This window comes from Panthera leo, chromosome B2, assembly GCF_018350215.1.
Source record: "Panthera leo isolate Ple1 chromosome B2, P.leo_Ple1_pat1.1, whole genome shotgun sequence".
NCBI lineage: Eukaryota > Metazoa > Chordata > Mammalia > Carnivora > Felidae > Panthera > Panthera leo.
Genome location: NC_056683.1, coordinates 54,471,027 through 54,496,723, shown reverse-complemented (window position 1 = coordinate 54,496,723; position 25,697 = coordinate 54,471,027). Strand labels below are relative to the sequence as shown.

At 37.5% G+C, this 25,697-nt stretch overlaps 1 protein-coding gene and 1 non-coding gene across 5 annotated transcripts in view; one reads left to right on the top strand and one right to left on the bottom strand.

Moving 5' to 3' along the window:
• The window catches only part of PRIM2 (DNA primase subunit 2), a 343,826-nt gene that overhangs the window by 113,286 nt on the left and 204,843 nt on the right, over window positions 1-25,697 (bottom strand). The window contains exon 1 of one of the 4 annotated variants that reach the window (XM_042939110.1): window positions 7,968-7,987. The exons of the other annotated variants lie outside the window; for them this stretch is intronic. The gene's annotated coding sequence lies outside the window, so the exon portion shown is untranslated. Of the gene's footprint in view, window positions 1-7,967; window positions 7,988-25,697 lie in introns of those variants that run through there. 4 annotated transcript variants of the gene reach the window in all.
• LOC122220909 lies at window positions 11,375-11,481 on the top strand. Its single transcript, XR_006203055.1, has one exon. It is a non-coding gene; the product is annotated as a U6 spliceosomal RNA (small nuclear RNA).

Here is a 25,697-nt window from a genome sequence, read left to right as displayed (position 1 = left end):
GGGAAGAGGGGAAGAGAGAGAGAGTCTTAAGCAGACTCCAGGCTCTCAGTGCAAAGTCTGGTGTGGGGCTCAATCTCAATAACCTGGGACCATGACCTGAGGTGAAATGAAGATTCAGACGCTCAACTGACTGAGCCACCCAGGTGCCCCTGTAATCTTTTTCTGAATTATCTTGAGTGAAATCATTTTTGTTAATTAGTGAATATGGTAGTCAAATAAACTGATAAAAAATGACTGTCTTAAATTTTTGTTTTCCTAAATATTTTCAAAGGGAATTTTCAAATGGCTTTAAAAACTGAAGGTAGAAATAAAAGTGAAAATGATAAATTCATATCCAAGAGAATTTATCAATATACATTTTTTTCCTACGTGGGTAAAGAAACATCACATCTATGATAAAATTTAAAACCATCAAAGGGAAATGTACACATCACCTTTAAGTAGGTTTAAAAGTATATCATTAGATCTAAATTACCATAGTTATACCAAAAAAAAAATGTCTTTAATGAACAGTTCCAGTGAAATGTCAGTTTTTACTATTATATATGCATTAACTCAACAATATTACATAGTCACTACCTAAGCTAATGACAGTGATGTATTGTTTCATAAATATTTACTCATTCTGACAAATGCTTTGTTTTCCACTGCACTGTCTGAATAAATCTAATAGGATAAAATATAATTTATTTCCAGTGTTTTTAATATTACTATGCAGCATATCTGAAATGAATTTTCATCATGAAGTTTATTTTAAAAGGATTTGGGAAATAAGTGTTTATTTATAAAAAGAAGTTCTCCCTAAAAACTAAAAACTGTCCTAGGAAGGGGAAGAAGCTGGAGTTTTTGCATGGTGATGACAAAGCTGATCTGCCAGAGGCAAGGCTAGGACTTCAGTGTATAAGGAATACTTTTTTGAGATCCATGTGAAAATTTAGAGAATGAGGATGAGATATAGAATCTATTTGGACAGTTGAGGAAGTGTGAGACAGACTGAACCAATGCAAAGGAAAAAGAGAAAGAAAGGTGGAAATAAAAAGTTTTTAGGTACAAGATGTGGAGGAAAATTAAAGGACATAGTAGCTTAAAGAGGACTAACTGAGCTCAAAATTCATGGATAATATTGTAGACATCAATCATCTCTCTTTGGGGTATCTTTCCAGTGGGGATAAAAAGCCAGGAGCTCTTCTGAGATTTTAATTGAGATTTCCTTTCTCAAACTTTAGGATCTTGACTAATTCACAGCATCCTCAGGTCCAGGTATAATTAACAGAGTGTTACTTTAATCACCCTACTAAGCTATAGGGAGCATAGGTCTGAGAAAGCCCCAATCAGTCCTAGAGTGATCACAAAGCCTGGTACATTTAAACCATAACCTTTCCAAAATGAAGGGTCTGAAAGCTGAGATGCAGTGAGCTCAGTACAGGTCTCAGTATATGCACAGGTCCACCAAGGCATGGCTTCCCACCTGATTTCTACGAAGTCTTAAATAGGATTGGGAGTTAGCCTCAACCTATAAAGGTGCTCCACTGTCTCCTGCTGGCCTTTCCCAAATCCCTAACTTTTTGGCTAAATCTGGCTTCAGTGCAGGTCAACTTCCAGAAACCCAAATCACAATATCCAAGAGTTCTAAAATCCAGTGTCTGGTGTTTCTCGGCACATTTGGACAGTTTCCTCACCACAAGTTTTCTTCATTGTAAAATGGTGAACACTGACATTTGCTCATTCCAATTCTACTAGATATGATAAATGACAATGCCAGGCCTGGAGATCTTATGCAAAACTCAAGTTGTGGTTAAAATGGCATCTTTTAAGTTTTCCCTAACTATCCTATTCAAAGTACATTCCCTATCTTCTCTGCAAATTTTTCTCCAAAAATATGTAATTTACTTTTTTCTTTACTGTATCTCTCACATCAGAATATCAACTCCAGAGGGCTGAAATTTTTGTCTATTCTGTTTACTAGTATATCTCTAGTATCTAGGAGAGTGTCTGGAACTAAGAGACACTCAATAAATATTTGTTAGATAGATGACTAAAATCCAGTCTTAACATAGCCACCTAGGAAAAGACAGTTAGCCTGGACATACTTGAGATAATACAAAAGAAAACAAGCTTATTCTGAAGACCCTAGGTCAAAAAGCAATCTACTTGTTAGGCTGCCTCATCAATATCATCCCAACCATTCAAATTTTTTAACCCGAGTATCTATGCCTCATCCTTTGTGGACCTATATTCTCACTTAAAAGCTGGCATTCTTGCCAGTCCAAAACATGAATCATCTAGACCTCCTCTTGAGCAAACACCCCTCTAATGCCTTACCTGGTTAGGGTTCCTACTTTTCTGACTAAGTCACATACCACCATAATCACACCATTAAGGCACAATCATTCTCAGAGTCCCCAGAGCCACGCAAACTTACACTCTCTTACTATAAGAGGAAATGCAAGTTGACAGATACAAAATAGATATTTGGTTATTGTTTAAATAAAATGAAATCCTACTTTACATAGAAGTAAACTAATTGGAAAGATGATGCCAAGTATTTTTTTTTTAATTTTTTTTTTTTTTTAATGCTTTTTTACTTTTGAGAGAGAGAGACAGAGTGCGAGCAGGGGAAGTTCAGAAAGAGAGGGAGACACAGAATTCGAAGCAGGCTCCGGGCTCTGAGCTGTCAGCACAGAGCCCAATGCGGGGCTCAAACTCACCATGAGATCATGACCTGAGCCAAAGTCAACTGACTGAGCCACCTAGGTGCCCCGTATTTCTTTTTTTTAAAGCAAAACAAGAAAAAACGTAAATCAAGGAAGATTTATAGGAACATGACGAGTGATAAAGACATAAAGGGTTAAAAAACCAAGACAGTACCCTCTCCACACACCAAGCCCTTAAGAGTTCCTAACGGCTCCAAATCTTCCCAAGAGGGGGAAAATCCTTTAGTATCAAAGTGTGACCCATTTTATTATTTTCTTAAAATTTTTAACGTTTATTTTTGAGAGAGAGCTAGAGAGAATGAGCGAGGGAGGGGCAGAGAGACAGGGAGGAGACACAGAATCCGAAGCAGGCTCCAGGATCCGAGTGAGGTGTCAGCACAGAGCCCGGCGAGGGGCTGGAACTCATGGACTGTGAGATCATGACCTGAGCCAAAGTCAGATACCTAACTGACAGAGCCACCCAGGCACCCCAAAGTCTGACCCATTTTTAGAACTTCTTCATCCCCAATTTATCTAGAGACAATGTGCCACCAAGACATGGTCGGTGAAACCTTAAACTGGTACTTTCTTATTGTCATTTTCTCCTAAAAGCAACGTATATATTAGCAATAAAATTTTAACCTACCTTTTAAAATGTTAAATATCATTTTAATACAACCTAAACCATAAGGTATCACTGATAAGTTATAAATAAATGATTAAAGTTTAAGTCTTCTACTTTTTATCTCATTTTCATAATTAAGAATTAAAAAGCATTTGGAGTAGAACACCAAAAGCATTTAGATTTACTAATGCTAATTTTTCCAGAATAGTTTTGGGAGGGAGGGATAATAACACCTGTTTTATTCCAAAGATAGACTTAACACAATACATAATTTGAGATCTAACTAGCTATGACAATTCATGAAATCAAGTCTAAACTCCTCAAGTCAATGTTTAAATAACTGTGTTATCTAAAATTTGTATTCCAAATGCAATGAAAGGCATGGAGATAAGACATAAACCCTTAACATGCACATATCTTTATCATATATTAAAATGTTTAGAAGAGAGAATGTAACAAATCTTATACCATAAAACTTTAAAAAATATATTCCAGATGACTTGGTAACTGCTAAAGTTACCTCTAAAATTTGTACCCAAGAACAACAGTGACAAAGATTAGACTACTTTTGCAAGAGACTACTTTTTATTATATTCAAATTACTTTCCCAGGATGTCACTAATGTGAATATTCAAGCAAAACAAAGTTTGCTTTGAAAGAAAAAACAAAAACATAATCAACTATGATAATTAACATAACCACTTAGTAGACTAATTAAGGTTTCAGACTACAAGTTAAAAGACTTATAAATATACTGAGAAAACATGTGAATGATCGTAGAATAATACATTATTTCTAAATTACTATTAACTAATATTGGTTTAATGCTTTACTAATTACATAGTATTGCATGTATATACATATTTCCTTGCAACATTTTAGCAGGCATTACTATTGTCCCCATTTTAACTTACGATATAATTGAAGCTCAGATGATTAAACAAAACTGAAAACCTCTGTTTTTTTTTTTTTAAGATTATTTTTTTTAGGTTTACTCATTTTGAGAAAGTGTGTGAACATGAGCAGGGGAGGGGCAAAGAGAGAGGAAGACCAAGAATCCCAAACAGGCCCTGCACTGTCAGCAAAGAGCCCGACACGAGGCTCGAACTCACAAACCATGAGATCATGACCTGAGCCAAAATCAAGAGTCAGACGCTTAACTGACTGAGCTACCCGGATGCCCCAAAACCTGTGTTCTTAATTGTGTCCTCTTAAGTCTATATGGTTGATCACACCAATGTCAACATAAACAACATGTCTGTTTTTCTTGAGAGTGCTGGGTAAAAGCACAGGTTGTAGAATAAAATAGACCTGGGTCTAACTGGGGTCTGATCATTGACTACCTCTGCCACCTGGGGAAAAATCATTAAATTCTCCATAAAAGGAGGGTAATATTTACTTTGCAGTGTTGTTGTGAGATTAAATGAAATAAGGAACATAGGAAGGATTTAATAACAGCATGCCTGTTTTGCCAGTTCGTAAGCCTGAATAAATTTTACCTTCTGCCCTTTCTGCTTCTGCTCTAAGGCCACAAGACATTGCTAGAGAAAGCAATATAACAGTGCTCACTTAGCCAATCACAAATTTATGGCCTAGTACAGTTTTCTCATTAGTAAACTAAGACATAAATAAATACCTATTTCCTAGGACTGTTTTAAGGATTCCATAAGATGGTGCATGTAAAATATTAATTATAGTGCTTGGCATATGCTAGGCACTTGGTAAATGACCAAATTGTAATCATTCTGTAGCTTTGCAATCTTTTTTATTTATTTTAGGTAAACTCCTTAGCATACTTCCAGGAAGTGTTACTCTACACTCTCTTCAACATTCCTTAAGCCGTAAATGCATCAGATCTTTCTGGTAAATAATTTGCCTGCCTACTTTATTGAAAATATGGGCAGTCAGCATGACCTTCCCCAGCTCTTTTCTTCTTTCAAACACTCCTTTACCAACTTAAAATCTCTCGTACATTCTTCAGGTCTCAGACAAATAGGGATCCTCACTGAACTCTTTATGCAATTCATTCATTCATTCAACAAATTTTACTGAACATCTATGACTTTTCAGATGTTGTGCCAAGTGCTGAGTATGGTGGTAAAAAAAAAAAAAAAAGGCAGAAATGGTCCCTACTCTCAGGGAGCATCATATGGGAGGGGAGATTGACACTATAGAGAGATGTTTACAAATTCCCTTTCTCTTTCCTCAAGCCTTGTTTCCTCAATTATTCCAGCACATCCTCCACTTCCAAGAGTTTCACTGATTCTGCCCTCATGAAAACAATCTTTGGCCCAGTCGTCCTCTATAGCTAATATGTTCTATTGCCCTTCTTCCTAACTTCTCAAACTTCTAGAACAAATACTCTATTTCCATTGCCTCCCTTTCCACATAAGGTCAATAAAGACTAAGAAACTTGTGTAACTTCCTAAAAATATCATCCATGCTGAAAGTATCAAGTACACCCTACTTTTGAGATTTTTCTCTTAGTGCCTAGGATCCCAGACTGATAATTCTGCTTTCACTTTAGGTTTCTCCATTTCCATTCCAAATAGTGATTATTCCTTCAAAGTTGAGTCCCCTGTTCTCTAAACTTCTCTCTATACTCTCCATCTGATAGCTTATTTACCCTCAAAGGATTTTTCTCTTATTTTTATTTCAATGATTCTCAAATCCACATATCCATTTTTCTTCTCAAAGAACAAGGCCTTTCACAATACAAGTACTGAATAAATAATCACAGAATGAAATCAGGAACAAACAAGCCAACGAGTCAACCAATAAGAATTTCTACTTGGACATCATTTCAAATTTACACCCAAAACGAAACTCATGATCAATTTCTCATCCACTCCAATTCCAGACAATTCAGCTCCATGCCCATCACCTATGTTAAATTTAATTCTTTCCTCATGTTTCTCCATAAACTGTTCCTCAAAATGTTTCTTAAATCCACTTTTTCCACTTTGTTCTTATCATTATCACAATAAGACCTAATCTGGTCAACTATCCCATTTCTACTCTCTACCCACTTTAATTAACTGTGTACACTTTCTCCAGATTAATCTTCTGAAAAAAATAATTCCCCTCCCTATTTAAAATTCACTAACGACTGGGGTGCCAGGTGCCGGGTGTTAAGCATCCGACTTCGGCTTAGGTCATGATCTCAGGGTTCATGAGTTCGAGCCCCAAGTCAGGCTCTGTGCTGATAGCTCAGAGCCTAGAGCCTGCTTTGGATTCTGTGTCTCCCTTTCTCTCTGCCCCTCCCTCACTCATGCTCTATCTCGCAAAAATAAATAAACATTAAAAAAATTTTTTTTTCACTAACGACATTCTCTTGACTAAAACCAAAGTTCATTTAAAGCAACTTATTGCTTTAAATGATAAGTGCATTCTAGCACTCATCTCTTTCTCCTCTTTTTCTCTCTCCTCACACCCTACTATTTTCCTAAATTAAACCAGAATAGTATTTTGAAAACATTTTTAAGTAGCAAAATCCTCCACTTAAGTGAAATCTTACACAGAATTCTAACACATGAAAGCAGAGGAAGATACAAATGTATGTTAAAGGTGGGGGGCAGGGCACGAATCCGAGAACTCAGCCTCCTTATGAATTTTTGCCCCCTTTTGCTAATTAAAATCAAGAGCTCCCACGAACACAGCCTGAAATACATTCCATTAATCTATATCCCTTGAAAATTTCCTAAAACAAATGATCTCTGCTGGAATTTGGTCCCTAATTCCCTTCTTTCCCTTTAAATTCCCTCTCCATGACACCTTTTAATAAGCCAGCACAAATTTTATTCTACCTGTAGAAACTTTACTGAGTACTCCATGTCAATCTAACCTCTCTTTCCTATGAATGATTCACACTTACAATATGTAAGAATCGATACCAAACCTTGAATGAATCCTCAATCAATAAAGTACAGAGATGTAACTATACATCTACATACATATATGAAATTACCATCCACATTCATATGATTTTCCAAAGGTATGTATATAATAGAACCAAATCTGAACTCAGTCCGCCTCTATATCTGTACCCTGTATTAGTTCTTTCCAACATTTTCATGTCACTAAGCACACATAAAATGATATTTGTAAAGCACTCTACAGTAATGGCAGAAACTGCTCACAGTTGAAGGCAATTAGCTTTGAATAACCCAGGTCTAGCCCAGCTTCATCAAGGGTTCAAGGGATCAACATTGGAGTGCACTGGAAATTCACTAGCTGTACACCAGATAAGAAACTCTGCTGTACACATTCACTGATTTGGTATATACTAGGACCTGCCATATAACAGGGACTCAAATATATATACGTACGTGTGTGGCTTACTGATAAAGGACAACATTGTTACGTTCAAACTGCCTACAGGAGAAAAATGAGAGCTGAAGATTTTCAATGTCTATATTTTTATAACCAATTTATATAACGCTGGTTCATAATCTTTAGTGTGCATCAATTTCTCCTGGGATTCTTGTTAAATCACAAATGGTGGGACCCAACTCAGAGTCTGATTCAGAGAGCATGCATTTCTAACAAATTCCCAGATGATGAAAAAGCTGATGCTGCTGGGATAGGTCTTGGGAGAACCACTGGTCTTAAAAACAAAAACCTAAGCAATAAATATGACCCATACTTACACCACCACCCTCAGCCAACTATTTAATCCTTTGGTAGTCAAATTTTGATGACATAAGTCTGTTTTAAGTCATAATGCAAGCTGGATTCTAGAACCAAAGATAAGGTTTTTAAACAGTGCTAAATGTTCCTTGACCCAATTATAACAACATGCAGTAGACCTTATGTATGCAATCATCAGGGACAGGAATTTCAGCAACATAAAATGTTCATGAGATACATATTGTGCTTAATATCCAATAGAGCCCGGTCAAAGCAATTCAGAACAACAATACTATAAGCAATCTGATTAGGAGGACACATTGCTTTGAATTTATTAGAAGAATTATCTAGTCCAATTTAATTCTTAAAGCTAGTGGCTGATACAATTTAATATTTAAGTTCCAAGTGAAAGAGTATTTTAGGGGTATGTTCTTTTCAGGCTTTAAATAGAGGTTTGATTAATTTTATCTCTTACACACAGGGTGAGGCTTTTTCTCAGGTAGACTGGCATGTAAATTAAAATTACAAGTAAGAACAACTCGCATAAAACTATCCTGTAATTAATTAAATCTATTTTACTTCCATAAAGCATAGGTGCATTTACTTTATGAATTTAAGAAATTGTTTATGGAATAAGGCATTTAAAACTTCAAATACCTCTTATAGAATCATTCACAAATCCAAAGAATCCAATTTGGCAACCTAAATACAATTAAAAATTTTTTTAATGTTTATTTAGTTTTTGAGAGACAGAACCCAAGTGGGGAAGGGGCAGAGAGAGAGGGAGACACAGAATATGAAGCAGGCTCCAGGCTCTGAGCTGTCAGCACAGAGCCCGATGCGGGGCTCAAACCCACGAACTATAAGATTATGACCTCAGCTGAAGTCGAATGCTTAACCAACTGAGCCATCCAGGCACCCCTCTAAATGCAATTTTAAAATGTCCTCACGCCCCAGTGACAAGGGTAACTGAAAAGGCTTTTGTTTTTCAAGTTCTAATCTAAGAGAGTGACATAGGAAGAACCTACACTCACTTTTTCCATGGACACACAAATCCACAGCTCTTCATAGAACACTTCTTCTTAAAGAAGAATGGAGGGCTGACTAAACAGCTTCTGCACAACAAAGGAGAGAATGGCAAGAACAGCAAGAGAGGCAGATACAAGGTAACTAACAAAGGGAATCCCCAACTGGAATGTTGCGGTGGGGAGGGAAAGCATTGAGGGACCGGAAGCAGGTCACCTGCCCTGGAACACAAGAAAAAGAAAAAAAAAAAAAAAAAAGGCCTAATTTAAAAGAACAATGAGCATATAAAAGAGCCATCCCTATAACACTGCCAAAGGGCAGGGGTGCTGCTGGAACTCACTGTGGCTCTAAGGGACTGGTGAAGACCATGGTTTACACTTTCCCTCTACCTTGAGAGGGCAGAATGGGGCAGAGTCTGGTCCCCACAGACAGCTTGCTGCCTTATCCAGCACCATGTCCCTAGCCCACATCAGCCCCTGAAGGACCAGGGAAAAGAAAAGAAACCGTGGTTTCAAAGGGCAACTAGCGTACAAAAAAGCCAGCTCTAGAACTTGGCCAAATGGTGGGAAAGAACTCTCTCCAGGTTAGAGTGGCTGGCAAGAGCCTTGGTTTATATTCCCCCTTCATCCAGATGATGTGAAAGGGGGCAGGGTCCGCGCATCCTAACTGACCTGCCACCTCAGTGAGCCCTGGCACCCTGGCCTACACCAGTCCTAGCCATTCCACCAAGGTGGCCCCAGGGCAGTGCACACATGGACACCCCTAAACACTCCAGGTTCATGCCACATCAGATTCAGGCAGCTTGCTGGGTGACATCCAGTGCAGAGCACTCTGGGGCCTCCCAGCCAACACCTGCCTCAGTTCCAGCCATGTGACAGGGCACACTCTGAGCAGAATACCCAGGACACCCAACCCAGGGTCATCTGGCGGGCTCTGTCAGTGGAGCACATGACTTGATCTCAGGGTTGTGGTCTTGAGCCCCATGCTGGGTATAGAGATCACTTAAAAAAAAAAATCTTAAAAAAAAAAACTTCTCTTATTATTATTATTTTTTTTTTAAAGGACTCTCAACCCATCCTCTGCTCCAGCTACCCTGCAGGGCCCTCCCTGCACTTAGCAGCCTGGGTTACCATGACTTATACCCACTTCAGTTTCAGCTATCCTGCCAGGGTACCCTCAGTGTGGAGAAACCCAGAATCCCTGGGTTGCACCTACCCCAGCATTGGCTGTCCTGCCAGGGTACCCTTTGCATGGAGGGCCCAGGGACCACAGTGACCCATAACTACTTCAGCTTTAGCCATAATGGCAGGGTTTCCTCTGTGCAGAGTGCCCCAGGACTACCCCAGCCTGTGCCCACTTCAGCTGCAGCTGTCCTGCCAGGGCATCCTTTGCATAGAGAGCCTTAGGACGAACCCCAGCCTAGGCACACAAGGGCCACACAATGACCATACACAAAATCATTTCTTCAAGTTTAGAAGCACCTGTCCCACCTAATTCATAGAAACAAACACAGAGAGTAAAGCAAAATGGAGGGACAAAGGAATATGCTTCCCCCAAAACACAAAACAAAACCTCAGAAAAATAAATGAAAAAGAATATTCCTAATAAATAGTTTAAAGTAATGATCATAATGATATTCACTGGAATGAAGAGGAGTATGGAATAACTCAGTAAGACCTTCAACAATAAGAGAGAAAATATAAGAAAGAACCAATCAGACTTGAAGAATACAATAACTGAAACAAAAAAATATACTAGAGGGAGGCCAGAGTAGATTACTGGATGCAGAAGAATAGATCAGTTATCTGAAAGACAAGATAATGGAAAGTACCAAGGCTGAAAAGCAAAAAGAAAAAAGAGTTTTACAAAATGAGGATAGGTTAAGGGATATCTTGGACAAAATTAAGTGATCATTCACATTATAGAGGGCCCCAATGGAGAAGACAGAGAAGGGGGGCAGAAAATGTATATGAAAAAATAATAGCTGAAAACATCCCTAAACTATAAGAAAAAATAGACCTCCAGGTTCAAGAACCACAGAGTTTCAAACAAGTTGAACACATGGAGGCCCACGCCATGAAATATAATAATTAAAATATTAAAGGTTAAAGATAAAGAGAGAATTTTAAAAGCAGTGAGAGAAACAATAAGTTACATACAAGAGAAATCACATAAAGCCATCAGCGGATTTTTCAACAGAAATTTTGCAGGCCAGAAAGGAATGGCATGATGTATTATTCAAAGTGCTAAAAGTAAAAAAACCTGTGATCAAGAATACTCTATGCAGCAAGATTATCATTTAGCAATGAAAAAGAAATAGTTAAAAAAAAAAAAAAGTTTTCCAAATGAAAGTTAAAGGAGATTATCACCACCAAACTGGCTTTACAAGAAATGTTATAGAGTGCTCGATTTGGCAACACATATACTAAAATTGGAATGATACAGAGAAGATTAGCATGGCCCCTATGCAAGGATGACACGCAAATTTGTGAAGTGTTCCATATTTTTTTTAACAGAAGACCATGGGGGAGGGGAAGGGGAAAAAAAGTTAGAGAGGGAGGGAGGTAAACCTTAAGAGACTCTAAAAAACTGAGAATAAACTAGGGTTGATAGGGGGTGGAAGGGAGGGGCAAGTGGGTGATGGGCACTGAGGAGGGCACCTGTTGGGATAAGCACTGGGTGTTGTATGGAAACCAATTTGACAATAAATTTCATATTAAAAAAAAATAAAATAAAATGTCCTGAATGTAAGGTTATTCTAATAAAAAAAAAAGAAAGAAATGTTATAGAGACCACTTTAGAAGAGGCCATAATTAGACATATGAATAAATAGAAAATAGGTGAATAAAAAGATGTAAAATATGATTCTCTCTCTCTCTCTCTCTCTATATATATATATATATATGGTAGAAAAGGGAGTTTGGAAGATGGCGGTGTAGGAGGACGCTGGGCTCACCGCGTGTCCTGCTGATCACTTAGATTCCACCTACACCTGCCTAAATAACCCAGAAAACCGCCAGAAGACTAGCAGAACGGAGTCTCTGGAGCCAAGCGCAGACAAGAGGCCCACAGAAGGGGGTAGGAAGGGCGGCGAGGTGGTGCATGCTACACGGACTGGTGGGAGGGAGCCGGGGCGAAGGGGCGGCCCAAGGCCAAGCAGAGCCCCCAAGTCTGGCTTGCAAAAGCAGAGGGGCCAGACGGAGTGTGTTCCGACAGCAAGCAGGACTTGACATCTGGAAGGTTATAAGCTAACAGGTCTGCTGAGAGAACGGGAAGGCTGAAGGACAACGGGAGGGAGAGTTATTGAGCCCCAGACAACAGAGCTCAGCTTGGCAGGGGGGAAAAAAGGTGCTCGCCAGCAGCATCTCCCTCACCCATCCCCCAGCCGAAATCCCAAAGGGAACCAGTTCCTGCCAGGGAACTTGCTCGCTCAGCGCAAACACCCAACGCTGTGCTTCTGTGCAGCCACCCCTCCGGCAGTGGGTTTGACTCCCTCCCGCTGCCACAGGGTCCCTTCTAAAGTGGATCACCTAAGGAGAAGTGAGCTAAGCCTGCCCCTCCTGCCCCCGTGCACCTTGCCTACCCACCCCAGCTAATATGCTAGATCCCCAGCACCACAAGCCTGGCAGTGTGCAAGTAGCCCAGATGGGCCACGCCACCCCACAGTGAATCCTGCCCCTAGGAGAGGGGAATAGAAGGCACACACCAGTCTGACTGTGGCCCCAGCGGTGGACTGGGGGCAGACATGAGGTCTGACTGCGGCCCCGCCCACCAACGCAAGTTATTCAAGACAGCACAGGGGAAGTGCCCCGCAGTTCCACACCACTCCAGGGACTATCCGAAATGACGAAACGGAAGAATTCCCCTCAAAAAAACCTCCAGGAAATAACGACAGCTACCGAACTGATCAAAAATTATTTAAACAATATAACAGAAAGTGAATTTAGAATAACAGTCATAAAATTAATCGCTGGGCTTGAAAACAGTATAAAGGACAGCAGAGAATCTCTTGCTACACAGATCAAGGGACTAAGGAACAGCCAGGAGGAGCTAAAAAATATTATCTATGAGTTGCAAAATAAAATAGAGACAACTACGGTTCAGATTGAAGAGGCAGAGGAGAGAATAGGTGAACTAGAAGATAAAATTATGGAAAAAGAAGAAGCTGAGAAAAAGAGAGATAAAAAAAATCCAGGAGTATGAGGGGAAAATTAGAGAACTAAGTGATGCACTAAAGAGAAATAATCTACGCATAATTGGTATTCCAGAGGAGGAAGAGAGAGGGAAAGGTGTTGAAGGTGTACTTGAAGAAATAATAGCTGAGAACTTCCCAGATCTGGGGAAGGAAAAAGGCACTGAAATCCAAGAGGCACAGAGAACTCCCTTCAGACATAACTTGAATCGATCTTCTGCACGACATATCATAGTGAAACTGGCAAAATACAAGATTAAGAGAAAATTCTGAACGCAGCTAGAGATAAACGTGCTCTAACATATAAAGGGAGACCTATAAAAGCGTGACTGATCGCTCTTCTGAAACTTGGCAGGCCAGAAAGGAATGGCAGGAGATCTTCAATGTGATGAACAGAAAAAAATATGCAGCCAAGAATCCTTTATCCAGCAAGTCTGTCATTTAGAAGAGAAGGACAGATAAAGGTCTTCCCAAACAAACAAAAACTGAAGGAATTCGTCTTCACTAAACCAACCCTACAAGAGATCCTAAGGGGGATCTTGTGAGACAAAGTACCAGAGACATTGCTACAAGCATGAAACCTACGGACATCACAATGACTCTAAACCCATATCTTTCTATAATAACACTGAATGTAAACGGGCTAAATGCGCCAACCAAAAGACATAGGGTATCAGAATGGATAAAAAAAACAAGACCCATCTATTTGCTGTCTACAAGAGACTCATTTTAGACCTGAGGACACCTTCAGATTGAGAGTGAGGGGATGGAGAACTATTTATCATGCCACTGGAAGTCAAAAGAAAGCTGGAGTAGCCATACTTATATCAGACAAACTAGACTTTAAATTAAAGGCTGTAACAAGAGATGAAGAAGGGCATTATATCATAATCACAGGGTCTATCCATCAGGAAGAGCTAACAATTATAAATGTCTATGCGCCGAATACAGGAGCCCCCAAATATATAAAACAATTACTCACAAACATAAGCAACCTTATTGATAAGAATGTGGTGATTGCAGAGGACTTTAACACCCCACTCACAACAATGGATAGATCATCTAGACACACAGTCAATAAAGAAACAAGGGCCCTGAATGACACATTGGATCAGATGGACTTGACAGATATATTTAGAACTCTGCATCCCAAAGCAACAGAATATACCTTCTTCTTGAGTGCACATGGAACATTCTCCAAGATAGATCACATACTGGGTCACAAAACAGCCCTTCATAAGTTTACAAGAATTGAAATCATACCATGCATACTTTCAGACCACAATGCTATGAAGCTTGAAATCAACCACAGGAAAAAGTCTGGAAAACCTCCAAAAGCATGGAGGTTAAAGAACACCCTACTAAAGAATGAGTGGGTCAACCAGGCAATTAGAGAAGAAATTAAAAAATATATGGAAACAAACAAAAATGACAATACAACAATCCAAACGCTTTGGGATGCAGCGAAGGCAGTCCTGAGAGGAAAATACATTGCAATCCAGGCCTATCTCAAGAAACAAGAAAAATCCCAAACATAAAATCTAACAGCACACCTAAAGGAAATAGAAGCAGAGCACCAAAGACACCCCAAACCCAGCAGAAGAAGAGAAATAATAAAGATCAGAGTAGAAATAAACAATATAGAATCTAAAAAAACTGTAGAGCAGATCAATGAAACCAAGAGTTGGTTTTTTGAAAAAATAAACAAAATTGATAAACGTCTAGCCAGGCTTCTCAAAAAGAAAAGGGAGATGACCCAAATAGATAAAATCATGAATGAAAATGGAATGATTACAACCAATCCCTCAGAGATACAAACAATTATCAGGGAATACTATGAAAAATTATATGCCAACAACAAACTGGACAACCTGGAAGAAATGGAGAAATTCCTAAACACCCACACGCTTCCAAAACTCAATCAGGAGGAAATAGAAAACTTGAACAGACCCATAACCAGTGAAGAAATTGAATCAGTCATCAAAAATCTCCCAACAAAGAAGAGTCCAGGACCAGATGGCTTCCCAGGGGAGGTCTACCAGATGTTTAAAGCAGAGATAATACGTATCCTTCTCAAGCTATTCCAAAAAATAGAAAGGGAAGGAAAACTTCCAGACTCATTCTATGAAGCCAGTATTACTTTGATTCTTAAACCAGACAGAGACCCAGTAGAAAAAGAGAACTACAGGCCAATATCCCTGATGAATATGGATGCAAAAATTCTCAATAAGATACTAGCAAATCGAATTCAACAGCATATAAAAAGAATTATTCACCATGATCAAGTGGGATTCATTCCTGGGATGCAGGGTTGGTTCAACATTCGCAAATCAATCAACGTGATACATCACATTAATAAAAGAAAAGATAAGAACCATATGATCCTGTCAATCGATGCAGAAAAGGCCTTTGACAAAATTCAGCAACCTTTCTTAATAAAAACCCTCGAGAAAGTCGGGCTAGAAGGAACATACTTAAACATCATAAAAGCCATTTATGAAAAGCCCACAGCTAACATCATCCTCAATGGGGAAAAACTGAGAGCTTTCTCCCTGAGATCAGGAACACGACAGGGATGTCCACTCTCACCGCTGTTGTTTAACATAGTGTTGGAAGTGCTAGCATCAGCAATCAGACAACAAAAGGAAATCAAAGGCATCAAAATTGGCAAAGATGAAGTCAAGCTTTCACTTTTTGCAGATGACATGATATTATACATGGAAAATCCGATAGACTCCACCAGAAGTCTGCTACTAGAACTGATACATGAATTTAAAAAGGTGCAGGATACAAAAATCAATGTACAGAAATCAGCTGCATTCTTATACACTAATAATGAAGCAACTGAAAGGCAAAGAAACTGATCCCATTCACAAATGCACCAAGCAGCATAAAATACCTAGGAATAAATCTAACCAAAGATGTAAAAGATCTGTATGCTGAAAACTATAGAAAGCTTATGAAGGAAATTGAAGAAGATATAAAGAAATGGAAAGACATTCCATGCTCATGGATTGGAAGAATAAATATTGTCAAAATGTCAATACTTCCCAAAGCTATCTACACATTCGATGCAATCCCAATCAAAATTGCACCAGCATTCTTCTTGAAACGAGAACAAGCAATCTTAAAATTCATATGGAACCACAAAAGGCCCCGAATAGCCAAAGTAATTTTGAAGAAGAAGACCAAAGCAGGAGGCATCACAATCTCAGACTTTAGCCTCTACTGCAAAGCTGTAATCATCAAGACAACATGGTATTGGCACAAAAACAGACACATAGACCAATGGAATAGAATAGAAACCCCAGAACTAGACCCACAAACGTATGGCCAACTCATCTTTGACAAAGCAGGAAAGAACATCCAATGGAAAAAAGACAGTCTCTTTAACAAATGGTGCTGGGAGAACTGGACAGCAACATGCAGAAGGTTGAAACTAGACCACTTTCTCACACCATTCACAAAAATAAACTCAAAATGGATAAAGGACCTGAAGGTGAGACAGGAAACCATCAAAACCCTAGAGGAAAAAGCAGGAAAAGACCTCTGACCTCAGCCGCAGCAATTTCTTCCTTGACACATCCCCAAAGGCAAGGGAATTAAAAGCAAAAATGAACTATTGGGACCTTATGAAGATAAAAAGCTTCTGCACAGCAAAGGAAACAACCAACAAAACTAAAAGGCAACCAACGGAATGGGAAAAGATATTTGCAAATGACATATCGGACAAAGGGCTAGTATCCAAAATCTATAAAGAGCTCACCAAACTCCACACCCAAAAAACATAATCCGGTGAAGAAATGGGCAGAAAACATGAATAGACACTTCTCTAAAGAAGACATCCTGATGGCCAACAGGCACATGAAAAGATGCTCAACGTCACTCCTAATCAGGGAAATACAAATCAAAACCACACTCAGATGTCACCTCACACCAGTCAGAGTGGCCAAAATGAACAAATCAGGATACTATAGATACTGGAGAGGATGTGGAGAAACGGGAACCCTCTTGCACTGTTGGTGGGAATGCAAACTGGTGCAGCCACTCTGGAAAACAGTGTGGAGGTTCCTCAAAACATTAAAAATAGACCTACCCTATGACCCAGCAATAGCACTGCTAGGAATTTACCCAAGGGATAAAGAAGTACTGATGCATAGGGGCACTTGTACCCCAATGTTTATAGCGGCACTCTCAACAATAGCCAAATTATGGAAAGAGCCTAAATGTCCATCAACTGATGAATGGATTAAAAAAATTGTTTTTTATATACACAATGGAGTACTACGTGGCAATGAGAAAGAATGAAATATGGCTCTTTGTAGCAATGTGGATGGAACTGGAGAGTGTTATGCTAAGTGAAATAAGCCATACAGAGAAAGACAGATACCATATGGTTTCACTCTTATGTGGATCCTGAGAAACTTAACAGAAACCCATGGGGGAGGGGAAGGAAAAAAAAAAAAAAAAGAGGTTAGAGTAGAAGAGAGCCAAAGCATAAGAGACTCTTAAAAACAGAACAAACTGAGGGTTGATGGGAGGTGGGAGGGAGGGGAGGGTGAGTGATGGGTATTGAGGAGGGCAATACCCTCCTTTTGGGATGAGCACTGGGTGTTGTATGAAAACCAATTTGACAATAAACTTCATTAAAAAAAAAAAAAAAAAAGAAAAGGGAGTTAAAAAAAATTTTTTTGAATGTGTTCAAACTTAAGTGACCATCAACTTAATATAGACTGCTATACACTTAGGATGTTATACAGAACTTCATGGTAACCACAAAACCAAAACCTGCAATAAATACACAAAAAATAAAGAGAAAGCCATGGGGCGTCTGGGTGGCTCAGTCAGGTAAGCATCTGACTTCGGCTCTGGTCATGATCTCATGGTTCATGAGACTGAGTCCAGCACTGGGATCTCTGCTGTCAGCGTAGAGTCTGCATAAGATGCTCCATCTCCAGCTCTCTGTCCCTCCCCCACTTGTGTGCTTTCTCCCTCTCACAATAACAAATAAACATTAATAAATAAAGAGAAAGCCAAATGTAGATTGTGCTCAGCAACCACAATGAAAGGGAACAAGAGAAGAAAAAAGGAAAGAGCAGAACTACAGAAACAACTAGAAAACAATGAACAAAATGACTATAAATACATACCTATCAATAATTTCTTTAAATGTAAATGGACTGAACACTCCAATCAAAAGATACAGGTGGAGGGATTAAAAAACAAAACAAAACAAAAAAACCCCACAAGACCCATCTATAATGTACCTACAAGAGATTCACTTCAGAGCTAAAGACACATACAGACTCAAAGTGATGGGATTGAAAGAGACAGTTCATGAAAATGAAAGAGAAAATAAAACCAGGGTATCATTACTTACATCAGACAAAATAGGTATTAAAACAAAGACTGTAACAGGATATAAGCAGGGGCATTACATAATGATAAAGGGATCAATCCAACAAGAGGACATAACAATTGTACATATCTATGCACTCAACATTAGGCACCTAAATATACAAAACAAATATTGACAGAAATAAAGGGAGTAATTGACAGTAATGCAATAATAGTAAGGAACTTTAAAACCTCATTTATGTCACAGTGTAAATCTTTCAGGCAGAAAATCAATACGGAAATAGTGTCTTTGAATGACATATTAAACCAGATGGATATAACATAAACAGATCCAAAAACAACAGAATACGCATTCTTTTCAAGGGCACATGGAACATTCTCCAGGATATGTTAGGCCACATAACAAATCTCAATAAATCTAAGAAGACTGAAAGCATAACATGCATCTTTTCCAACCACAACCACAACATGACAATGGAAATCACAAGAAAAAAACTGGAAGAAACACAAATACATGGAACTAAACATGACACTAAATAACCAATGGGTTAACAAAGAAATGAAAGTAGAAATAATAAAATACATGGTGACAGATGAACGTAAAATCACAATGGTCCAAAATCTTTGGGATGCAGCTAAAGCAGTTCTAAGAGGAAAATATATAACTATACAAGCCTACCTCAAGAAATAAGAAAAAGCTCAAACAATCTAAACTTACACCTAAAGGATCTAAAAAAAGAACAAAGTCTAAGGTAGAAAGAAGAAAATCATAAAGATATGAGCACAAATAAAAGACACAGAGACTTAAAAAAAGGAAAAAAAACATACAAAAGATCAATGAAACCAAGAACTGATTCTTTGAAAAGAAATACAAAATTAATAAACCTTGACCTAGTCTTACCAAAAAAGGGAAAGAGAGAGAGAGAGAAAGGACCCCAATAATCAGAAACAAAAGAGGAGAAATAATAACTAACCAACAGCACAGAAATACAAAGGATTATAAGAGACTACTATAAAAAATTATATGCCAAGAAATTGGACAACCTAGAAGAAGTAGAAAAATTCCTACAATCATACATTCTTCCAAAAATGAATCCGGAGGAAATAAAAAATATGAACAGACAAATTACTAGTAATGAAACTTAATCAATATTCAAAACACTACAAAAAAAATAAATAAAAGTCCAGGACTAGATGGATTCACAGATGAATTCTATCAAGCATTTAAATTAGAGTTAATACCTAGTCTCAAACTAATCCAAAAAAATAGAAGAGGAAGGAAAGCTTTCAAATGCAGTCTAGGAGGCCAGGATCACCCTGATATCAAAACCAAACATACCATTAGAAAAAAATAAACCTACAGGCTAATATCTCTGACAAACACAGATGCAAATATCCTCAAAATATTACCAAGCTGCACTTAACAATACATTAGAGCAATAATTCACCATGATCAAGTGGGATTTATTGCAGTGATGCAAAAATGTCTCAACATTTACACATCAATGTGATACATCTTATTAATGAAGAATAAAAATGCTATGACCAACTCAGTAAATGCAGAAAATGCATTTGACTAAATTCAATATCCAATCATGATAAAAACTTTCTGAACAAAGTAAGTTTGGAGGGGCTACCACAACATAATAAAGGCTATATGTGAAAAACCCACAGCTAACATCATACTCAACGGTGAAAAAAGCTTTTCCTCTAGGATCAGAAACAAGACAAGGATGTCTACCCTCATCACTCTTATTCAGCAAAGTACTGGAAGTTGTACCCACAGAAAACAGACAAGAAAAAAGAAATAAAAGGCATCCATATATGTAAGGAAGAAATTAAACTATCACTATTGGCAGATGACATGATACTAGACATAGAAAACCCTAAACACACCACCAAAGAACCACTGGAGGTAATATATGAATTCAGTAGGTGCACCTGTGTGGTCCAGTCGGTTGAGTGTCTAACTCTCGGTTTCAGCTCAGGTCATGATCTCAGAGTTCATGAGTTCGAGCCCTGCATCGGGCTCCCTGTTGATTGTTTAGAGCTGCTTGGGATTCTCTTGTCTTCCTCTCTCTCAAAAATAAGTAAAATTTTTAAAAAATAAATGAATTCAGTAAAATTGCAAGACACAAAATTAATACACAGAAACCAGTTGCATTTCTATTCACTAACAGCCAAGTGGCAAAAAGAGAAATTAAGAAAACAATTGCATTTACAAATGCACCAAACAGAATAAAATACCTATGAATAAATATAGCCAACAAGGTGAAAGACTTATACTCTGAAAATTGTAAAACACTGATAAAAGAAATGAAAACCAACACAACAAATGGAAAGATATTTCATGCTCATGGACTGGAAGAATTAATATTGTTAAAATACCCATTCTACCCAAAGCAATCTACAGATTCAGTGAAATCCCTATCAAAATACCAATAACATTTTTCACAGAAGTGGAACAAATTTTCCTAATATTTGTATGGAACCACAAAAGACCCTGCACCACCAAAATAATCTTTAGAAAAACAACAAAGCTAGAGGTATCACAATCCCAGATTTTAAGATATACTACAAAGCTGTAGTAATCAAAACAATATGGCTCTGGCACAAAAACAGATACATAGATGAGTGGAACAGAATAGAGCCCAGAAATACACCCACACTTATATGATCAATTAATCTATAACAAAGGAGGCAAGAATATACAATGGGGAAAAGATAGTCTCTGCAATAAATGGTGTGGGGAAAATTGGAGATCTATGTGCAAAAGAATGAAACTGGATCACTTTCTTACACCATGCACAAAAATAAATTCATAAAGGAGTAAAGATCTTAAATGTGAAACTTGAAACCATAAAAATCCTAGAAGAGAACACAAGCAGGAATTTGACATTGGCCTTGGCAACATTTTTCTAGAAGATCTCCTAAGGCAAGGGAACAAAAGCAAAAATAAACTACTGGGACTACATTAAAATAAAAAGCTTTGCACAGCAAAGGAAACCATCAACAAAACAAAAAGTCAACCCATTGAACCTATTGCAAATGATGTATCCAACAAGGGGTTAATATCCAAAATATAGAAAGAACTTCTACAACCCCACATCCCCCAAAACAAGTAATTCGATTAAAAATAGGGCAGAGAACCTTATCAACATTTTTCCAAAGATGACATACTGATGGCCAACAGACACATGGAAAGATGTTCAACATCACTAATCATCAGAAAGATACAAATCAAAAACAATGAGATATCACCTCACACCTGTAAGAATGGCTAGTATCAAAATGATGAGAAATAACAAATGTTAACAAAAATGTGAAGAAAAATAATCCCTCATGCACTGCTGGTGGAAATGTAAACTGGTACAGCCAGTGTGGTAAAGAGTATGGAGTTTCCTAAAAAAATCAAAAACAGAATTACCCTATGACCCAGTTACTTCACTTCTGGGTGTTTATCCAAAGAAATGCCAACAATAATTTTTTTAAATGTATATATCCCTATATTTATTGCAATATTATTTACAATAGCCAAGATACGGAAGCAGCCCAAGTGTCCATCAATAGATGAACAGATAAAGTGGTGTGTGTGTGTGTGTGTGTGTGTGTGTGTGCGCGCGCGCATTATAGAAAATTACTCAGCCATAATAAAGGATGAGATCCTGCCATTTGTGACAGCATGGATGGACCTAGAGGTTACTATGCTAAGTGAAATAAAACAGAGACAAATACCACATGATTTAACTTATGTGTGTAATTTAAAATCAAAACAAATAAACAAACAAATGAAAAGCAGACTCAGACCTATAGACAGAGAAAACAATTTGCTGCTTGCCAGAAGAGAGGGGAGTTGGAATGAGCAAAATGAGTGAATGGGAGTGGGAGATACAGGTTTCCAGTTATGGAAGAAATACATCATGGGAACAAAAGGTAGAGCACAAGGAATATAGCCAGTAATATCATAATAGATTATAAGTATACTTGTGGTGAGCATGGCATAAGCTTAAGTTTGCTGAATTGCTATGTTGTATACATGAAATTAAGGTAACATCACGTGTCAACTATACTCAAAAAAAGGCTTTATTTTTAAATTGTTAATATATCATAAATATTCATACTCAATACAATTAAGTCCAAGAATAAAAACCCTACCTTATGAAACTAATATTTTGGGAGTCAGGTATGCCCTAAAATAATTACTCTGCAAGATCATTCATAACAACAGAATATTCCTCTTGGAAATGGTTGATATTTTAATACAAAAATCCCTTATCCTGTAGTACAATATGCACCCAAATAAAAATGGTATTCAAATATACTGACAAGGTAAAATCCAAAAAGAAGCCTGAAAAAAGCAATTTAAAAATGACAACATCCCCAAATCTCAGCAATTCCCAAATTAGCTGGCCAGAGAAAAAAGCCCTCAGTGAATAAATAGTAAATAATGAAATAATTATCAAATAATAAAAACAAATAATAGAAGCATGAACAATGCTTTGACTACCTTTCCCTCATTTCCTGTTCAGTGTACATTATTTTCCTTCCCTACCTCTGTATTCATCCATGTCATTCACTTCTTTCAAATCCTAATTCAAGACTGATGTCCAAGAAACACTAACACGATCCACTTTAATAACTTCCTCTAGCAATACTTTCCTCTCACCAATCATGTTTTGTAATTGCTTTCTTGTTACTTCTATCTTTCAACTCACCTTATTACCAAGCAAATGGAAATCCTAAAGCAAAAACATTTTTAAAAAATTAATGTTGGCCCATAATCAGAAATCCTTATTTAAAGAAGCCAAATTCATTTGAACCAAGTGGAAATGCAGGTGGAAATTTTGTTCAAACTATTTCTCTTTGTCAGTAAACCTTCATAACATCCCAGATTCATTATGCAATTTTAGTAAATATTCAAGCTTATGAAATTATGTATATCTAACTAAACTACAGTTATCAACTGACTATACAAAGATGACCTAACCCCAGTCAGAAATTACCTATCTAGCAATACCACCTCTTACTGGCCTACTAATCCATCCATCTTTAGTAATTATGTTAAAATAAAAGCCTGTATCTACAGACTTCATCTCTAGCCACAATTCTACTTTTACAGTTCAGATTTCTACCACCTAGAGCAGAGGCTACACTCTCTTACCTAACATTTCTCTTGAAACACAATCCACTCAACATGGAATTCCCTTGCAACTTGACCTGGCAAATATGACATCTCCGCTGCATAACACATTCAGTTACTATTCTCCTTCCTGTCAGCCCCTTCCTATGTTTTACTACAGAATCCTATGACCATCTCAACCATGGCAATTATCATACTGAATTTGTATATTTGCACTTATGTTTTTTCCAGGAGGCTATAAAGTCCTCATAAAACAAGGGCTATGTCTTTTTTTGCAGTATCTCCAGAACACTTACCCATGATGAAATAAAATCTGTTGAGTAATCAATGCAAAGTAAATGGATTAAGTATGTATGTGTATACACACACACACATGCATATTTCTTTGTACTTTTAATGAGAATCAGAATTTGACTACTATACTTTGTATATAACTGTAACTGAAACTATATTTCTGGACATTAAATAATAGTGATGATAACTGGCTACCACTTCCTTTGTAGTTATATATTCTTCCAACCTATAATTTTGATTTAGAAAGATACATGTAAGACAACAAATTTGGTTAGCTACTAAAATAACTGTTAATATTTCATAACTTGTTAGAAATATACCGCTACCTAAAAAAGAAACAAAACAAGTATTTTCTCATACACAAAGCCACTTTCTAAAGCTTAGGCGGAATCTACCATGTATTCACAGTGCAGCGATAACAGCACTGTGGCTCAACAGCTAACATCTAACATCTAACAGCTTCCAGGTCCTGTGCTAAGCCCTTGAGACCAAAAGTGGAAACGTCATAGTCCCTCTATTCAAGTAGCTCAAAACCTAGTCATAAGACATACATGCAAACAAAGATATTACAATTTGTTAACAGTTCTAAAGATGGTATGTGCAAAGTGCAAGTACACTAAGTGAAAGTACACTATCAATACTGATATTCTATATAGCAGGAGAAAAATGAAAACTGCAATTACTAAATAAATAAGTACAGGACAATAAACTAAAAGCCCTGTCCTCTGCTATGATAACCTTTAAAAGTTCTTAACCTTTTTTATACCACGGACCACTTTTGGCAAGCCCATGATGAGAAATCTCTTCTAGTTTATAAAATAAATAGCTTATATAGCAAATTTCAGGTTCTATTAAAATTCTTGGTTTAATTCAGCTTCAAGTTCACTATAAATGGAATAAAAGCACGTTAACAAACAATTGTGTAAGTACTGTGTTCTGAGTTATATGAAGGAATTTGGGGAAAACATGCAATTTTCTAGTTTTCCACGGATTTATTTGTATGGAGACTTATTCTTCAGTTCATTCAATAAACATTTATTGAGTGCCTATTATAAGTCAGGCACTGTTCTAGGTGCTTGGACATGCAACAGTGAACAAGACTGACAAGATACCTGCTTTTATATAGTTTTTCTTCTAACTGTAGGATATAGATAATAAATTAAGAAACAATAAATATAAAGTAGTGATAAGTGCCCAAAACTAAAGAGTATAATCTGGTAGCAAGTAACTGGTAGCTATATAAGGTGGTACCTCTACATTACTAACACCATCTGCTGGAGACTGTATGCTAGTCTGAAAAAAATTTAAAGAAACAGGAAATAACCAATCCAAACTAACAACTCTGGATAAACAGATGGCTACGTTTTGCATACATAGAAGCACTGACTTAATACACTGAATTCCCAATAAAAAATAACAGTGAGCATCAGAACCTTAACTTGCTTCCACAACTGCATTAGTACTATTTAAAAATGTTTATAAGATAAAACAAGAAACTGTAGACTGTAATACAAAAACTGCTAAACCTTAGTAAAAGATATCTCGGGATTTGCTACTTTAATATTTATACTCTAGATGACAGTTACAAAAACTAATACATGCAGCTTTAGGTTATTTTACAGTCAGCAAATTCCCCTCCAACATGAACTATAACTTTAGATTGAAAAGTATTTGAATACTGTGGCTCAAAAGTGCTGGAGGTACGAATGACTTCTCTGTTGCCTCAGAAGCAATGGCTAA